Source organism: Panthera onca, chromosome B1 (genome assembly GCF_046562875.1).
Source record: "Panthera onca isolate mPanOnc1 chromosome B1, mPanOnc1 haplotype 2, whole genome shotgun sequence".
Lineage (NCBI taxonomy): Eukaryota > Metazoa > Chordata > Mammalia > Carnivora > Felidae > Panthera > Panthera onca.
In genome coordinates, this window is record NC_138342.1 from 78,798,581 (window position 1) to 78,816,176 (window position 17,596).

A 17,596-nucleotide genomic window follows, 5' to 3' on the forward strand; every position below is an offset into this window, starting at 1 on the left:
TTTCTGTGCTCTAGTAGTTGTGTGTGCATGTATTGATCACTGTGCTTCACAGAATGTTCTAAAAAAAAAAAAAAAAAAAAAAAATATATATATATATATATATATATATATATATATATAATTTGTTTTTTGTCTGTTCTGTAAGTTTCAAAAAGGAATCAACAGGGTTTGAATCTCAAACACCAGTGTGTGGCATGCCATAGGTACTCAATAAATGTTGATTGTTGAATGGCTTATACCTCAGATTCCCCATCCCTGCTAATTTCAATGCTACCTTCTCAGGTCCACTTCACAGTTTCCTTTATGGTGCTCTGATTCTCTTCCACGCAGAGCGCTTTTTTTCCTTTCATGAAAAACTATACAAATTTCTTTATTCCTGTTGGAGAGTTTTTTCTATACCTTATAATTAAAAATATCTCCTTATTTATAAGTTAGCTGAAATAGAATTGTGTCCAGAGATGCCTGTATTCCCTGGATCTGTGTCTTATGTCCAGTAGATGCTTAGGATATTTGCTGAATAGAGTTAAGCCAAGAAAAGCCAATCCTTAGCACATCTTCTGAAAAGATATGCATGACCCAAACACTGCTCCACAATGTCTGGTTTCATTGTGGTTTCTGAGGACAGAAATTCTAAGAGAAAAAAACACGTTTGCCAAATAAAAGTTATCAGTAATTCACACAGTACAGGGGATACATTCATTTAGATTTCTTTTCTCTTTAAACCTAGTTAATATCAGGATGGAAATGATAGGAAATTCGACCGAAGACCAGCAAAGTAATTTAGGAGCACAGAGGACTTAAAGTGAGGGTGAATTGAATGGTTTCTATTTTACGATTCTTGGGTACCAAGGACTAGATTATGAAGGTTGAATCAGGAAGGCAAGATGATGTCAATGGCAAACGCTACCTGTTCTGAAAATTTTCTAGTGTTATACTAAACAGACCTTTCTTCTTCCAGTCCAACATCAGGCACCAGAATTCAGTTTAGTCCTGATAATATTATGTATGGTTCAGGTACGTTAGGGGGCAAATATACTTTCACAGGGATCCTAAAATTTCTTTGGGGGAAATGTGTGTGTATTTCACAGACTCATCAGTAAATGCCTGGAGTACCACCTGTTCCTAACTTGAGAGCTGTATAAAATAAATTTATATACAATTGAGTTATTGATGAGTTAAAAAGATACTTAATGTCTAACAACAACAACAACAACAAAAACCAATGGGAATAATTTTAGAAAAGGGAGGAGTTGAAAGAAAAAGGTTTGCCAAGACAGGGTAATAAATAGGCAATAGAGACAGATGAAGAAAATTGGAAAAAAGCTAGGTCATGGTGAAATGTCATTAAGTCATTTAAATCACACATTTGGTGATGAAGGAGGAATTATCGGTATATTTACAAGATAGAAAAGTTTTTCAAAAAAAGGAAATTAATTCTGAGGATAGGCAGCTGAAAAGGCCTTGGGAGTTAAAAAAAAAAAAAATTATAAGTCACAAGATATCTCCCTGGGAGACAGAACTGGAAAACCGCTGATTTAAAAAAGTTAACTCTTCTCCCCAAGTCTCCCGAAAGACTGTGGACTAGCTTAATTTATATTTACTTCCGTAGAAAATGTTTCAACACAAAGTTTTCGCAAGGAGACCACAAAGTAAAGCGGTTACATACTTTTCCAAAATAAACACTACTAATTATAAAATTTCATCAAATATAAATGGAGGGCGTTTTCTTTTCTTTTTCTTTTCTCTCTTTCTCTCTTTCTTTCTCTCTCTTTCTTTCTTTCTTTCTTTCTTTCTTTCTTTCTTTCTTTCTTTCTTTCTTTCACCAGTTTCAAAATATTTGAGGAAAGGAAATAATTCATTTCCCTAGGAGGTCCAACTGTGTGTTTCAGAGTTCCTACACCCCGGCCCAGAAAAGCAGACATAATCGGATGTGTGTGCGTATTTTCTGCGAGGTGCGTCAGCATTTTATCAACTTCTCAAAAGTGTCAGTGGCCCTGAGAAGTTCAAATTCCCGGCACTAGATTGTCTTTGGGAGTCCCTTTCAGCTCTCAATGTACCGTAATCCCACGAATCTTTGTTCTTGTAACCTAGCCTGTTTTGAAACCCCTTCTTCCACACATCTAGGACTGCCATCCAAGTGATGCTCTGCGAAGCGGGCTAAGCTGTGGAAGTTCCCCCTGGACCCGGGGCTGGGGAAGGGCATGAACAGCGCAGCTCCCCGAGTCCGCTCACCACTCCTTACACAGGCAGCGGGGCTGGGGCAGCTCCAAGTGCGCCGAGAAGTGTAATCCCTCCGCTAAGTACTTGGCTCTCAGTCTCCAATCACTAGTGGGAGCTGGAGAGGGCAAGTGAAAAAAAAAAAAAAAAAAAAAAAAATCCAGAGGCAGCCGAGGAGCGAGAGGAAAAAAAAAAAAAGTCCCGCGGCGGCGGCAGAGCGGCCGCGGCGGCCAGAAGTTGACGGTGCGGCGGGGCGCGGGGCGCGGAGTTGGCGTGGGGCCTGCGCGGGGCGCCCGGACAGTTGGGGGGCCGCGGGGACAGCGGCGCTCAGGACGCCGGTGCCGGGAGCTCAGCGGCGGGTAAGGCGCGGAGGGGGGGGGGGGTGGTGGAGGGGGGGGGGGCTTGCGCGCGGGGCTCGTCCCTGCAAGCGAGCGGGAGGCAGCGGAGCCGGCGTGGGCAGGGGGGCGGCGCGGAGCCGGTGGCGGCGCTGCGGTAAGGAGCCAGCGCGCAGGGGGAGAGGAGGAGAACGTGCAGCGCGGCCGTGGGGCGGCGCGGCGGCGGGCAGCGGGTCACAAGGTGGCCGCCTGGGCTTTGTGCGCGGGCGGCGCTGCCGGGACCCCGAAACCTCGTGCCGGCGCTGGCGGGGAGTTGGGGGCAGAGGCAGCTGCGGGCGGGACACGTGCTCCGGACCGGGGGAAGGAAGGACGCGCCGAGGCGGGGAGTCGGGACCTGCGCACCCAGGGATGGGGCGGGAGGGCGAGCGGAGGGCAGCCCGGGAACGGGGGAAATGGGCGCGAGTCCGGCAGCCTGGGAGGCAGGACCCGCAGACACCCAGCTCGGCCGAGCCACCTGCCTCGGAAGCCGCCCGGGACTGCGCTCTGCGGCGGGAGAAAGTGCGCAGCGGGCTGGTCTGGTGTCGCGGACTCGGCTCTCGGTGTCTGCCGCTGTTGCCTCTTTCCCTCCGTCTCTTTCCCTCTGTCTCTTACTGTGTCTGTTGCGTTCTCAAATGTTTCTCTCTCTCGCGTTCTCTATCTCTGCCTCTCGCCCTCTCCCCACCTCCTCTCTCTGTCTCTCCCTGGGCCTGTTTGTGTGTGTCTCCCTCTCCCCACCCCCTTTTCAGTCTCTGTGTCCCTCCCTCTCTGTCTCCTTATCTTCTTCCCTCTCTGTCTCCTACACTCTTGTCAGTCTTTCTCGTTTGCAGGCTTTCTGCTGCTCGTCTGTCTCTACTTCTGTCTGACTCTCGCTCTCAGCGCTCATCAATCCACTCGTGACCGTGTCTGTCAGGGCCCCATATTTCTGTCTGTCCCTTGCGGGGTTAGGGTTTCAGACATTAGAGAGGATCCTCCGGAAGTTGTCCAGTGTCTTATTCCTTTTGAGCTGCACCACTTCAGCTGGATCCTCGGTCCTTCGCATTTGTTCTCCATAGAATGGGAACTCTGTAGTTTCCGTGAGTTATTAGGAATTGCTCTTTTCTTAGTCACCTTTCCACCAAGGTGAGGTCAGTGACTGAGCAGCCACAGAGGTGCCAGTGAAAGAAAACAGAAGAAGAGAGCCGCTTAATTGCCTCCAACATATAAAGAGAATGTACCAAACGTATCTGCAGTGAAGCAGAACCACCTGAGAAACCTTTCTGAATTGTGGAAAGAAACACAAAGCCTCCAATCATGAGAGGAGTCAGCTAAAAAGTATTTGAAAATAATTTGAAAAGTATTTATGGAAATGTCTTGCTGTACTAAACTGATGCCAACGAATTATCTGTGTTTCCTGCATATATTTTTAGGATCCTAGTGACAACTCTCCTAATTATTGTTTTGGGAAAATTATGAGAAATGTCCTGTGTCAACTGGGACATTTGTTTTTGAGAAAATATTCCCTCTTTGTACTCTTATACCTCTTTACACTCCAGTGATCAAGAAGAATTATTTTTAACTGCAAAGAAAATAGGAAAGGATTTGTCAGTAATTTTAAAACATGAGACCTTCCAGAGATCAATAATTTCTTTGGAAAACTCTCACTGTAAGGACGTTTTGAAGGATATTACATCTTAGTGAAATATGCAAGTTATTACACACTTAGATCATTGTGTGATGCAAAACCAGGTTGTGTGCTGTAAGCAAATCATAGTAGTGATGGTTTTTTATGGGAAACATAGCTGGGAAATTAATTGCTCTGATTTTCACTGTTTTCTTTAGTCATGCATAATGTACCTTTGTTTTTAGCAAAATATGGCCGAGGGCTACAAAACTTGATACAGTGTGTTATTTGTCCAATCTGAATTACCATTTAGAAAACCACCTTTTCCTTTTGCTCACGAGATAGAAGTTGATATGATCTCATTACTCATGTGCTAGGGTCTCCTGATGAGTTTTAATGGCACTGATTTGTGATTTTAAATCAAAATGTTAGCTTTTGGTGAGTTAAAATCCTGATTTATGTCACGTCAGTGAATCATCAGTATTTATAGGGGCTTTGCCACCTTGTCTGCCAGGTGCTGCGTGGTGTTTAGCCCAGGCAGGGTTGTCTGAATTCCCTGTTAGATTATTGTCCCTCAGTGACGTGCTGCCTCTACTTGGGGTGTGTTCACATATGTCCCTCAGAATGTTCCAGTCATTAAATAATATTTATTAAGAGGAAATTGACTTAATTTTTTCCTCGTAAACTTTGAAAACTGTGTGAGATGGCCTGATAAAACATTTTTATACAGTAAATACTGATTTTATTATTTAACAGTGTAAGGTAATTTAAAATGTGATCTCTTTTGGTGCATATAGCAGCTTCCAGCAGTCAACTCGTGTTTATCATCCAAATCTAAAGTCAGTTGTCACCCACTCCAACCTGGCAAATCCCTTCCTAATTTTCCTAAGCCTCCTCATCTCTGCTGCTCCGTTTCTGGGCACACCTCTCATTGTTTCCCTCTCCGCCCTCTGGTTCCTTGCTGGGCTCTTCCACACTGGGCTGTCTTTTCATTGAAATAAAATAGTGTGTCTTTTCTTTCCTTCCCTGAATTTCAGAAGCCCAGTAAAGTACCTGCCCTACGATAGTCAAAAAATCCTTGAAGGGTGATTTGTCTTTAACTTGTGATGCTAATTCTCTGTAGGTGCAGTAGCTCAAAGGAAATGCTATAGTGTGGTGTAATAGATCACAGACGGAGGGATGAGACAGTCTCAGAAAGCATCTCCTCACACACATTAATATTAAAGATGAAGAGGATGAGGCCTAAACAATTTGAAAACCTTGTTCAACAATAGACAATGAAGCCACAGTCCTTTCCCCTGGACTCCTGCTTGCCTTCATTCGCTAGAAGTAAATCCATTACCAGGAGCTAACATTTACTATCTAACCTCTGAAGATTTCTTCCCATGCTGACCAGTGACAGTCATGCGTGAAACTGACCATCTTGCAACAACTGATAATCATTGGTTATACATAATCATGGAGGTAATAGTTGTCTTTCGAACATTGACTTCTTTTTTTTTTTTTTTATTTTTTTTATTTTTGGGACAGAGAGAGACAGAGCATGAACGGGGGAGGGGCAGAGAGAGAGGGAGACACAGAATCGGAAACAGGCTCCAGGCTCCGAGCCATCAGCCCAGAGCCTGACGCGGGGCTCGAACTCACGGACCGCGAGATCGTGACCTGGCTGAAGTCGGACGCTTAACCGACTGCGCCACCCAGGCGCCCCTCGAACATTGACTTCTAAGTGCATTTATGCGAAGCATTGTGCTGTGTCATCTTGGGCAGACTACTTACTTCTACCTGAATAGAAGATTCACATTCTCTGGATGAAATTTTCTCCTCTGTAAATTTCTGTGCATGTGTTGAGTGGGGGTAGGGAAAAAAGAAAGGAAGTTTGGACCAGATTAGGAGCACTTTTTGAAGTTTTTCTTCAGAGATCACCAGTTTAACTCCCAGAACAACTGCATATTCATCTGTTTTACATATCAGACTTCCCTGTGAACTTTTGTTTGAAAAAAGGCTAACACAGTTTAAAGAAAGCTTCACGACCACTTACTTTTCCAGTCTCTCTTGTGATTCTTGAATTTCATAATCAAGATAATTCCTAGCTTTTAAATCTGGGTATTTGGAGGATGGTTGATAAAGTTATCAGGATAGAAGGAGAAGCTGATTTTTTAAAAAAAGTTTATTTTTGAGAAAGAGAGGGAGCATGAGTGGGGGTGGGGCAGAGAGAGAGGGAACAGAGAATCCAAAGCAGGCTCTAGTGGGCAGCAGAGAGCCCGGTGCAAGGCTGGAACTCAGGAACCATGACATCATGACCTGAGCCGAAGTCAGACTCAACTGGCTGAGCCACCCAGACGCCCCAGGAGGAGCTGATTTTGCCTGAGAGATACTAATTTCAAGTTCTCATGTGCTGAATTTGATGTGATGGTAGAAATTTAAGTGGAAATGTTGGACTATATAGAGGCACCCAGTATTCCCAGGAGGGAGGGGATAGGGCTAGAAATATGTACTCATACTGAATTTATAATTAAAATTGAAGAAGACTAAAACTTATTAGAGATAGATAAATAAATGAAGGTTTGGGAGTGGACAGGAGGGGCATTTTGTTACTTCTGAGTATTTATTAAGGTCTATAGTATTGAGACAAAAGTAGGGTATTATATAATAATGCACATCAGGCAATAAACTGTTTTCACGATTTTTAGAGTATCTACTTTACATCCTGGTAATCTTAATTAGATTCATTTTACTTAAATGTTTGAGTGCCTCCTCTCTGCCTGGTGTTGTTATACACCTCAGGGATACTGTAGCCGTAAGAGACCCCAGGCTTCTGCTGTCGTTGAACTTGCATTCTAGAAAGAGAAAACAACCAGGAGCAAGCACATGAGTAAGACCATTTCCAGGAGTGAAGATTGACATTCGGAAAATAAGACAGGGAGGTATGACAGCACGTGACTCGGGCTATTCTTTATATGGGGTAGCCATGGAAGTCCTTTCTGAGGGTGTCCCTGAATACCAAGAAAGCCAGCACAGTGGAAATCCAGGAGAACTTCCTGGAAGAGGGAATATCAAAGCTGTCTCTAAAGCAGCAGCAAGTTGGGCACACGCTTGTCATTGTGGTTGGACTCAGGCAATTAAAGGAAATGGTAAGAATGAGGTCAGAGAGATAGCCAGGCCCATGTTATGGAGTATTTTATTGAACCACCCTGGAAGATTTTATACAGAGGAGTCAATAAGTATGACTTAGCATGTCTGTAGTGTGAGCGGGGATGTCTCAAGTAAGATGATGAGGGAGGCTATGAGAAGGATCTCGCTGATAGTTCGGTGGTTTGGCCAAGGGTGGAACCCAGAGAAATTGATCAGATGTTGTTCTTATTACTGAATAAGAGTCACTGAGTTGAATCATTTCCCCCATCTTGATCAACATTGCAACAACCCACTGGCTCAATACTTGCTTTTACTCTTACATCCACATTTCATTTCCCACATGTCACCTCCTTACCTTCCTTCAAATATCTCCTGGGCTATAAGCGCCTTGACTCAGAGGGTGCAGTATATCCTGGCAAGGTTCTTCAGGGCAGACTCTGGGCTATGCAGGGATGCTGGACAGTTTCAACTAACATCACTTCATTTTACATACAATTTGTGTTCTGGTTACAGAGGAAAGGAAGCAAGTAAGTTAGAATTCCTTTAATCAGGCTTCAGTGGCATTTTTCTCTAGCTCTCAGCTTTGAAAACAGCAATGCTTCTGTAAGAACTTCACTGCGAAGTCCACGTTGTTAGACGTGGATCTCACCCATCCTTGTATCTCAGCCCTTTGCAAAGAATCAGTACATAGGAGGCATTCAGTACATATTTGTGGAATGCTGCTGGATGCAGTCTTCTAGAGGACCTATAGTTTTCACTCAGCTCACTTCAGTTCTCTTGTGTTTCAGCAAGTATATGGCTGCATGTGCCTGCAGCTTTAGAAGGTACTAAGTGGCAAGTTTGGAAATGATTTTTCTGAAGGTTGTATTTCCTTATTGGCTAAAGAAGAAAGAAACAATTCAGGGTATCTCTTCATAACCTTTTCTTGCCTGGCTCTCTTGAGATAAACATTTTAGTCATTTTTATAGCAGTTGCATAGACAGGGACTTAAACAAGTACAGACACATCTGTCACTAGTTAATTTGTTGATTTATGAACCTAAAATGACTCCCAAGGAAGTCTGTAATGATGGTGCCTTTGTCTAAATTAACCTATCAACAGAAATCAGTGACTTTTATCTAACTAATATATTTTACAGCCATCTTAAAAGATACGAAATTATCAGTTCTGTTGTCCAATAGACATTGAGCCATAATAGTACATATAATGAGGGATTATCCCCAAATCCTTCCTCTTATTACTGAATGTAGTGCTCTATTCAAATGGGGTTGCAAACAACTTGGAATCATCTTACTGTATCTAGCAGTTCTTTTCACTGTTTTAATCCTTTTCTGTTAGTCAAGAGGCCACATCTTCTTTTCCTTAACTGTTTCCTTACCTCTATTTTGTTAAATTTTTTTTTTTTTAACGTTTATTTATTTTTGAGACAGAGAGAGACAGAGCATGAACAGGGGAGGGGCAGAGAGAGAGGGAGACACAGAATCTGAAACAGGCTCCAGGCTCTGAGCTGTCAGCACAGAGCCCGACGCGGGGCTCGAACTCACGGCCCGTGAGATCGTGACCTGAGCCGAAGTCGGACGCTTAACCGACCAAGCCACCCAGGCGCCCCACCTCTATTTTGTTAATAAAACCTCCTGCAGTATCCCATTGCCTTCTGTGTCAGGAGTGTTCTGTTTGCCTCTCCAGATCCACTTTGAACCCTTCTCCCTTATGCTCTCTGCCTAGGACAATATCTGGGTGAGCTTTTCTGATTTCCAGATGGCTTAGGTCATTGGGGAACCCCAGCAGGAGATTAAGGGGAGAGTGGAGAAGAAGCTCTTAATTTTCTTGGCTCCTTCTCTGCTAGATCAACTTGGGCTGTCTGGGTCCCTGCACTGAAAGGCACTACTTTTCTTAAGGTAGGCTTCCTTCCAGTAATCTCAGAATCTCTGCTTTTACTATCCTGCTTTACTGTACTATCCTTCAGGGTTCTTCTAAACTCCTGTCTGTACCTTAGATAAATCCTCTTATCAACTTATCAGAAGTTGTAAACGGTGTCATTTTCTGTTGATTCAGCTTCTGAAAGCCTCCTTTTTGGAGGCTTCTTGGACTGATAAGAAGAGTTGGCCACTCTTACCTGTATTGGACATCTGCTTTTCACCCCGATTTTTATTCTTCTATTCATGCAACAGTGGCATAGAAAACCTAAGTTGTTGTTATATAAATCTGTCAACAAATTTATTGGTTTAAACACTTTAATTGACAGCCATCTGTTTACCTCCTCTATATGTAATTTGTTTCATTCACTCTTACTCATTCATTAGTACAGTACATATTTACAGAGTCAGTATTTAGGGCCAGGCAGTATGCAAGGCATTGTGGATACCAAAAGGCAGATGTTTACCCTTATGTGGGATGAGGATTGGAAGGGGCAGGAAAAAAAACCCAAAAAACAAAAAAAAATCCCTAAACAATATTTAGAAATGAAGTTGTGATTAAGGCTGTGAAGGAAATTAGAAGGGTGTAGTGGGAGAGAGTAGTAGGAAGAACTCTCACTTTGCTTGAGATCACAAGCAATGGTCAGGGGCTTTTGCTGACCTGCATCTGTTATCCAGGCTCTTTATGTATGAATTTTAGAAGATTTTCCTAAAGTCACAAATAATAAATCTTGGTAGGATAAGTAGAAATTGTAGGTAAACCTACATTTGCTTTATACCATTACTTAAACTTAGTATTATGGTATACATCTATATCCTCTTTAAGAATTTTTTTGTGCATTTTTATGTATTTTTAAATAAAACCAAGGTCACATAGATTATCTTGTTACTTGCATTTTTCACTTAACCAGACATTGACAATACCATTGTACATCAATCTATCATTTTAAAACATAACATTTAATGTATAACCTGATAGTTAATGATCACTGTTGGTTATATTTATTAGGATTTTTGAAAAGTTAGATAAGCATGAAGAAAATGAAAATGACTAATAATCCTACCACAAAAATAGTCTCTCGAAATTAGGAGTCTCTTGGTACTTGAGGGTATAGAAATGGCTTCAGTCAGGGGTGACTGGGTGGCTCAGTGGGTTAAGCATCTGCCTTCAACTGAGATTATGATATCACGGTTCATGGGTTTGAACCCCACATTGGGCTCTGTGCTGACAGTGTGGAGCCTGCTTGGGATTCTCTCTCTCTCCCTCTCCCTCTGCCCCTTTCTGACTCGTGCTTTCTCTCTCTCTCTCTCTCTCTCGAAATAAATAAATAAACTTAAAAAGAAATGGCTTAAGTTATACAGATTTTTATTTCATCAAAACTCCTTTGAATTATGTCTGATAAAACCAAATGACAACAGAGAGGGAAAACAATGTAATCAAACCTCTTTTATCTAGTAATTCTATTCCAGAAATTTTTAGGCCTAACATCATTGCTAGTTATCTCTATCTTATCACATATTAAATGAAAAATTGGAGTTTGAAGAAGTGTGGGCTATATGACTAATTTAGGAAAGCAACTTACGTATAACAGTAGGTTTTACTTTATTTCATTTCTTTCCTCAGTGTATCCCATGGAACCATGGTTTTGTGAATGTCAGGTGTTTAACTCAAGAAGGATCCCACGGGTGGCAGCGTCCCATTGCTAACTGTGGGGACTCTGGAGTTTGACTGGCTTTGAATCTTGGCTCTATTGCTTATTAGCTGTCTAACTTTGGGCAAATTACTGAACCTTGTTTGTCTCTGCATGATCTGTAAAATGGGGATGACAATAACAGTGATTACTTCATAGGTTTGTTTGAGGTTTAGAATAGTGAATATTTGTAAAGGGTTTAGAACAATGCCAGGCAGGCAGTAAACACCACAGAAGCATTTGATAAGTAAACAAATGATCAAAGAAATGAGGGAATTGCTATTTTCCAACTGCAATACTTCTGTGAACCTGTATTATGCTCCTGTGCCTTGTGGCAGTCCCCCAGGGGGTATTTGAGCACGGGACTTGTATTTTTCCTTGCATATATTCAATGCTAGTATTGAATTAGTATTCCTTAGAACATACTTTGGGAAAAATTGATATAAATAATTTACTAAACATTTCACCAGTCTATTTATTGTCTCCTGAAAGAAAGGAACCATTCTTGTTGCCGGGATATTTTTCCTCTGTCTGTCACACACATCATTCTTGGTTTTTTTTTTTCTTTTCCTTTTTCTTTTTAAAAGTAAAATGAGGGGCACCTGAGTGGCTCAGTCGGTTAAGCGGCTGACTTCGGCTCAGGACATGATCTCATGGTCCGTGAGTTCGAGCCCCGCGTCGGGCTCTGTGCTGACAGCTCAGAGCCTGGAGCCTGCTTCGGATTCTGTGTCTCCCTCTCTCTCTGCTCCTCCCCTGTTCATGCTCTGTCTCTCTCTGTCTCAAAAATAAATAAACGTTAAAAAAAAAATAAAAGTAAAATGAATATTTTTTTTTACCCAGAGAAAGAATTTTTGCCAGTATACTTGTGAGTATACTCTGGACCTCTGGGACTTACTGAGCCCAAAGTTTACAGTCTATAATATTTTCTAGAAAGCTACTTACTGTTATTTTTTTTCTAACAGCAGAGAATATGTATTCGTTGATGTGAACTTGGGGAATGCAGGAAACTAACAAAATAAAACTCACTCAGGCTTCTACTACACGGAAATAGCCACTCTTGACATTTTGGGTCTTTTTTTTTCTTTATAAAGTTCGGAGCATAATATAATAGAGTTTTGTGTCTTGCCTTTCTTTTTCACTTGACTTTATGTAATATTCTTAATCCAAGAAACTTGGTGATTTCTGGCTTTCAGATGATTGGTAATCTACATTTCAAAAGAGCTTCCTTCCTTTCTCCCCAAATTCTGTGGCCAGAGACAATATGAAAATAAAATGGTGTATCTAGAATGCGTTTCTCTCTCATTCGGAAATTGGAACCACCTGGTAAGCAGTTGGCAATTCTTTTTAAAAGACCTGGAGTAGGTGACCTCAGGTTGCTTCATTTTTATGAGTCATTCCAGTGTTCCAGCCAGCAGCCAGATGGACGCAGAAGAGTCCGTGACCAGACTGCTTCGGAGGCATTACTTACTCATCCCAAGTGGACTGTGAGTGAACTTATATAATCTTGAGGTTAACTAGGAAATGTTATCCAGGGAAACCTGAGTTATCCGAAACAAATTTATTTAATTTTAAGATGATAACTCTGTTTCTTTCATTTCATGTTGGAGGTAGGGCTCTCATAATATACTAATACAGAGGACAGTGTCTCTCAGTATTTTTTCTTGTCTTACAATTTTGAGTGGGAAATAATTTTGTATTTATATGGCAGTGTATAGAGACTTGAACAATTCTAACTATTGTAAGTTTTACTCGGTGTACTTTGTAAATGATGGATTTATGCTGTAGTGATTAAAGTGCATCTTGCTCGCTAAGTCCTTTTTCATTCAGAAGTCCTTCCACAATTTTGAATCCTCATCTGACTCAAGATTAAATCAGTCACTCTTTAAAACACTTATCTTTAATATCTTTAGCAAATGAAAATATTTAAACTCTTTTTTAAAGAGGAAAACCATGCTACACTGTTTAATTGAATTAAATTAGCTTTTCATGGAAATTTACCTAGGAGCTGTTTCTGGAACCAATTTGGAAAATGATCTTTGTATTCTGTGGCATTTATGTCTGATTATGTTTTTCTTAGTAATTCTCAGTGGACCTGATTCACTCCTTGCTTCAGTCATCAAACCCTTGTGAGTTTTGTAGGCAAATTAGGCATTTCCTACCCAATAATTATGCATATTTATGGAATAATGTGTGCTTCTTCTTTAGATACAGATGGTGTAAGAAATTGTTAATTCTAGAACTTAAACTTATTTAAATTTTGTCATTTTAGCATTCTGTAGAGTATGTTAAGGCTAAGTCATATATAAACTTCTCCTGAAAAATGTTTCATAGAATGTAAGTTTTGACCTCTTTACTAATAAAAGCAAGTGCTGTTGTTTTGTAAAAATGGCAGATGATCCAAAAGTTCTTAAAAAATCTATTTCCTTGAAACCTTGTGTATTTCAGGCACATCAAAGATTTTGTATACTACATTTTCTGCCTTCTCTTAATGTTGTAATCTGTTGTTTTCCAAAGCCATGTAGAAATTGAAAACTCCTTAGAAAAACTCAGTGTTCAAGTGTTTTAGTTGTAAAATTTATCCTGTGTGATCAGCATTATGGGGACATGTTTTATATACTTTGGTACGAGGACTATAACTTAATGCCTTTATTGCTTGATACTTCATGTGTATAGCACTTTAGAAGTATTAAAAACATATTTAGCTTTTCAAAAAACTTTTGCTGAATCTGCCACAGTCTGGATGTGAGACTTGCAGTTCTTCTGTGCATACACGAATGCTCGTTTGTTTTGTGTTCTGTATACTGTCTGTACCATCCTGCTTTCCCTCCCTCTCCCCTTCTGTTTTTTCTCTCAGTTTCGCTCTTATTTTGAAAGCATCATTTCTTCGGATTACTTTTTCTGAGCCAGAGAGGTTAAAACTTGCTCATTTCTAGGATTCTGAACCTGTAGAGTATTCCTAAGGTCCTTACTAGCTTCACATCCTCTGACTGATTGGAGTTTTGACTAAGCATAATTGACATGACGATTTGATATTCTTCAGACCTAATCTTAAAATACTTTAATATCATAGACTGATAATAGCAGCAAGAGAAATTTCTATCTTGTTATGAAATCACTTATTTAACTATAATTCCACTCGGTGTTTTTATGAAATATCCATGTTTTAAACATTTTAAAAAGTGCATTCTTACAGCTAAAACTAAACATGGCATGGACATATTATACAAAATATATTGTAGGTGTTCTTATATCTAGACAGTTTTTATTCCTTTATACAATCTCTTTGATATACAAAAATCTGTAATTGCATTATATAGACTTTCTCCAGATACTCTCTAGCTTATATATTTTTTGAAATTTCACGTATTTATAATTGTGATTTGAAAGTTATTGTTATATATTAAACATTTTTCTTACAACTCAACTAGTATGCAACTTGACTTACCATGAGACTGTAAATTCCTTTTTTGGCTCATCTCTCCTAAACCTGGAAGGTATAATGCAGTTTAACAATAATATTTTATATCTTCAGTTTGTGAATAATGTCTTTCTTACAGCTGGAATTATTAAATGTTTATGCAGTGTGAAAGAACTTGATGCGTTATGTGTCAAAGAGATAATTGAGTCTTGCTCTGAGGGGAAAGATGTTTAAAATTACAGATGATACATTACCACAAAATAAATGCTGAGCACAAGTAGACAGAGTATGGGAAAGACAAAATGAGAAGTTGATGAGAACATCTATGAAGTGCCATGTTGACTCAGTCTATTATTCTGTCTTTAGATGATGCATCAGGGGGTGTGTTTTGGGAAGGCTGGGTTGGTGTTCCATGATTTCAGGCTTAAAATTCAGACTTCTATCCTTCAAATACCTTAGTTTTTCTCAATTAAATTCCCCTCTTTTTGAAAATGCTTAGAATTTTTTTTAGCTTAACTTCCTGGATTATATTTATATTTCATTTCTCAACCAGATTATGAGTTCTCGTTGAAGTATGGCAGCAGTTCCTTAGCTCCATTTTTGCCATGTTCCTACTTTCCGTCATTGTAGAGAGCTTTGACATTGTAGCGAGCCTTGACATTGTAGAGAGCCTTGACATCTGTAATGCTCCCTTGTAGTCTTCACCTTTGTTGGCTGACAGAATGCTGATCTTCCTTTTTTTTTTTTTTTTTTTTCCCCCCCCACAAGACTCTCCTGTGGTCAACCTGATCATTTATTTTTATTTGCTTGGATTTTCCTTAGCTTCTAAATATTTTTTTCTCTTCTCTTTTTGGTGAAATTAGAGTTATAATTTCTTCATTCAGCAACTGATATTTTTGGAGTGCTAGGCTGTAGTAGACTAGAACTGCTTGTGGTATTTCAAGTAAAGATGAACTGTAAAGATGAGCTGTAGTTTTAAATGGGATGAGTACCATGATTTTTGTTCTTGAGTGATATTGGTGCCATTGTTAGCTTTGTTGGCCATCGGAACACATTCATGCAGTCTTTTAAGCTCCTTTTTATGATAACTAAGGCCCATTATCCTGAGAAGTATGGTCTGTTACTTCTTACCCTACATGCCTAACCCTATAGTTTTCCACTTTGACTTTTATTTGATGTTTTCCCCCTAGTAACTCATAAAGTTTTGGAAATCTTGTAGGTTATCCCACTGACTTGGCATTTCATGTACTGGAAAAAGTTAGTGTCTTTTGCAGACCTGGAAAATTTAATCTACATTTCCTCTTTTACATCATTTATAAAGATGTTAAATAAGACCACTTCCAGCACCTTCCCTATTTATAGCTTTCCAGCCAAAGCAATGCCTTTTTTTTTTTTTTTTTTTTCACTTTCTTTGTTTCTCCAGCAGAAGTTCATGAAATCCTCTGGGGACACTTTTTTTTTTTTTAAATAACTTTTGTGGTAGTACCTTGTCAAGGGATTCTAAAAAAAATACATGGATTGTATCCACTGGTTTTTCCCTTGAGGCTGCACACATCTTTTAATTTGCTAAGACATAATTACTGTTGAAAAAATTCAGAGCTAGCGCCCCCTCCATTGTTTGCTGAATTCTTCAGTGAAGAATGCTTTAGCATATGTAGACCTCACAACATTGCCAAATTACCAAGAAATAATTATAACACTAATTTAGAGAAATTTGAAAGACGGTGGATAAAAGAGATGAAACTTAGCGTTAATAGGGATGGTTGAAATGCAATTATATATAAACAAAAATTATATATAAGCAAAAAAGGGGGTTACTAGGGCGCCTGGGTGGCTCAGTCAGTTAAGTGTCAAGCTCTTGGTTTTGGCTTAGGTCATGATCTCATGGTTGGTGGGATCGAGCCTGAGTTGGGCTCTGTGCTGGCAGTGGGGATCCTGCTTGAGCTTCTCTCTGTCTCTTTGCCCCTCCTCCCCTGCTTGGGTTGTCTCTGTCTCAAAAATAATTAATTAAAAAAGGTGGGGGGTTATTGTGTCTGAGTCTTTCTTAAGCTCTAGACCATGTTCTAAATAAGTCCATCCTGTTTAAGATAGTAGTGATTGTCATCTCCATGTTACAGGTGAAGGAATTTAAGGCACAGTGAAGTTCAGGTGTAGGACTTAATCTAGATCCTAATCTATACCTAGCATAGGACCACCTGATTCTAAATCCTTGCTTAAATGTTGAAAACCTCTTAGAGCCGGATGTTGTGTTGGTTATTGATACTACAAAATTACCGTCACTCCGTCCTGGTGGTCTTGGAAAGAGCCTTGGAGAACTTGGAAAGACTCCTGAGGATGGAAGAAGCCTATGCATAAAAACTCTTTGAGATGGTAATTGTCTGTGGTAGGAGCTGTGAGAGCATAGGAAAAGGCTGATTGTTAAGGAGTTTTCAAGATAGAGACTTCGGTTCTTTTTAGAGATTTTTTTTTTTTAACGTTTTTATTTATTTTTGAGACAGAGAGAGACAGAGCATGAACGGGGGAGGGGCAGAGAGAGAGGGAGACACAGAATCGGAAGCAGGATCCAGGCTCTGAGCCATCAGCCCAGAGCCTGACACGGGGCTCGAACTCACGAACCGTGAGATCGTGACCTGAGCTGAAGTCGGACGCTTAACCGACTGAGCCACCCAGGCGCCCCGAGACTTCGGTTCTTGATTGCGTTTTGAGAAGAGAGATTGATAAAGAGAAAATTTTGAAAATCTTTGGGAAAACATTTTGAACCTTAAATGGTATAATCTCCTTTTTTTCTCCTTTAAGTTATGGAACATTTCTATACAGAGAGTATGGACACTGCTTTTTAGAGCAAAGTTACCACCTCTTTAGTAAAATTGACTTTGATTTGATCCACACATATTTGTGTACGTGTGTGTGTGTGAGAGAGAGAAATAGATGAGGGGCATTTAACATGGGTTAAATACGGTGACATATTAGTGAATTTGGGAAATCAAATACCTCAAATAATTTGCTGAGAATATAGAGATGCAAATGATGAAAAATCATTTAAAAATCACCAGTTTATCTGAAGTGATTGGTTAAATTCAAAACCTGATTTTGAAGGAGGCACCATAACGTATACCTAATAGTAAACTGGACTCTGGGGTTTGGCAAAAGTTCAGTTGTTGCGAGGGAACAGAAGGTATATACTAAAAACACAATAAAAATCTTCAAGGCGGGGGGTGCGCCTGGGTGGCTTAGTCCGTTAAACATTG

General features: G+C 40.2%; 1 protein-coding gene across 3 annotated transcripts in view; it reads left to right on the forward strand.

Moving 5' to 3' along the window:
* The first annotated feature begins 2,227 nt into the window (after window positions 1–2,227).
* Window positions 2,228–17,596, forward strand: part of BMPR1B (bone morphogenetic protein receptor type 1B) — a 416,974-nt gene continuing 401,605 nt past the window's right edge. For all 3 annotated transcript variants that reach the window (XM_060654629.3, XM_060654632.3, XM_060654630.3), the window contains exon 1: window positions 2,228–2,576. The gene's annotated coding sequence lies outside the window, so the exon portion shown is untranslated. The remainder of the gene's footprint in view (window positions 2,577–17,596) is intronic.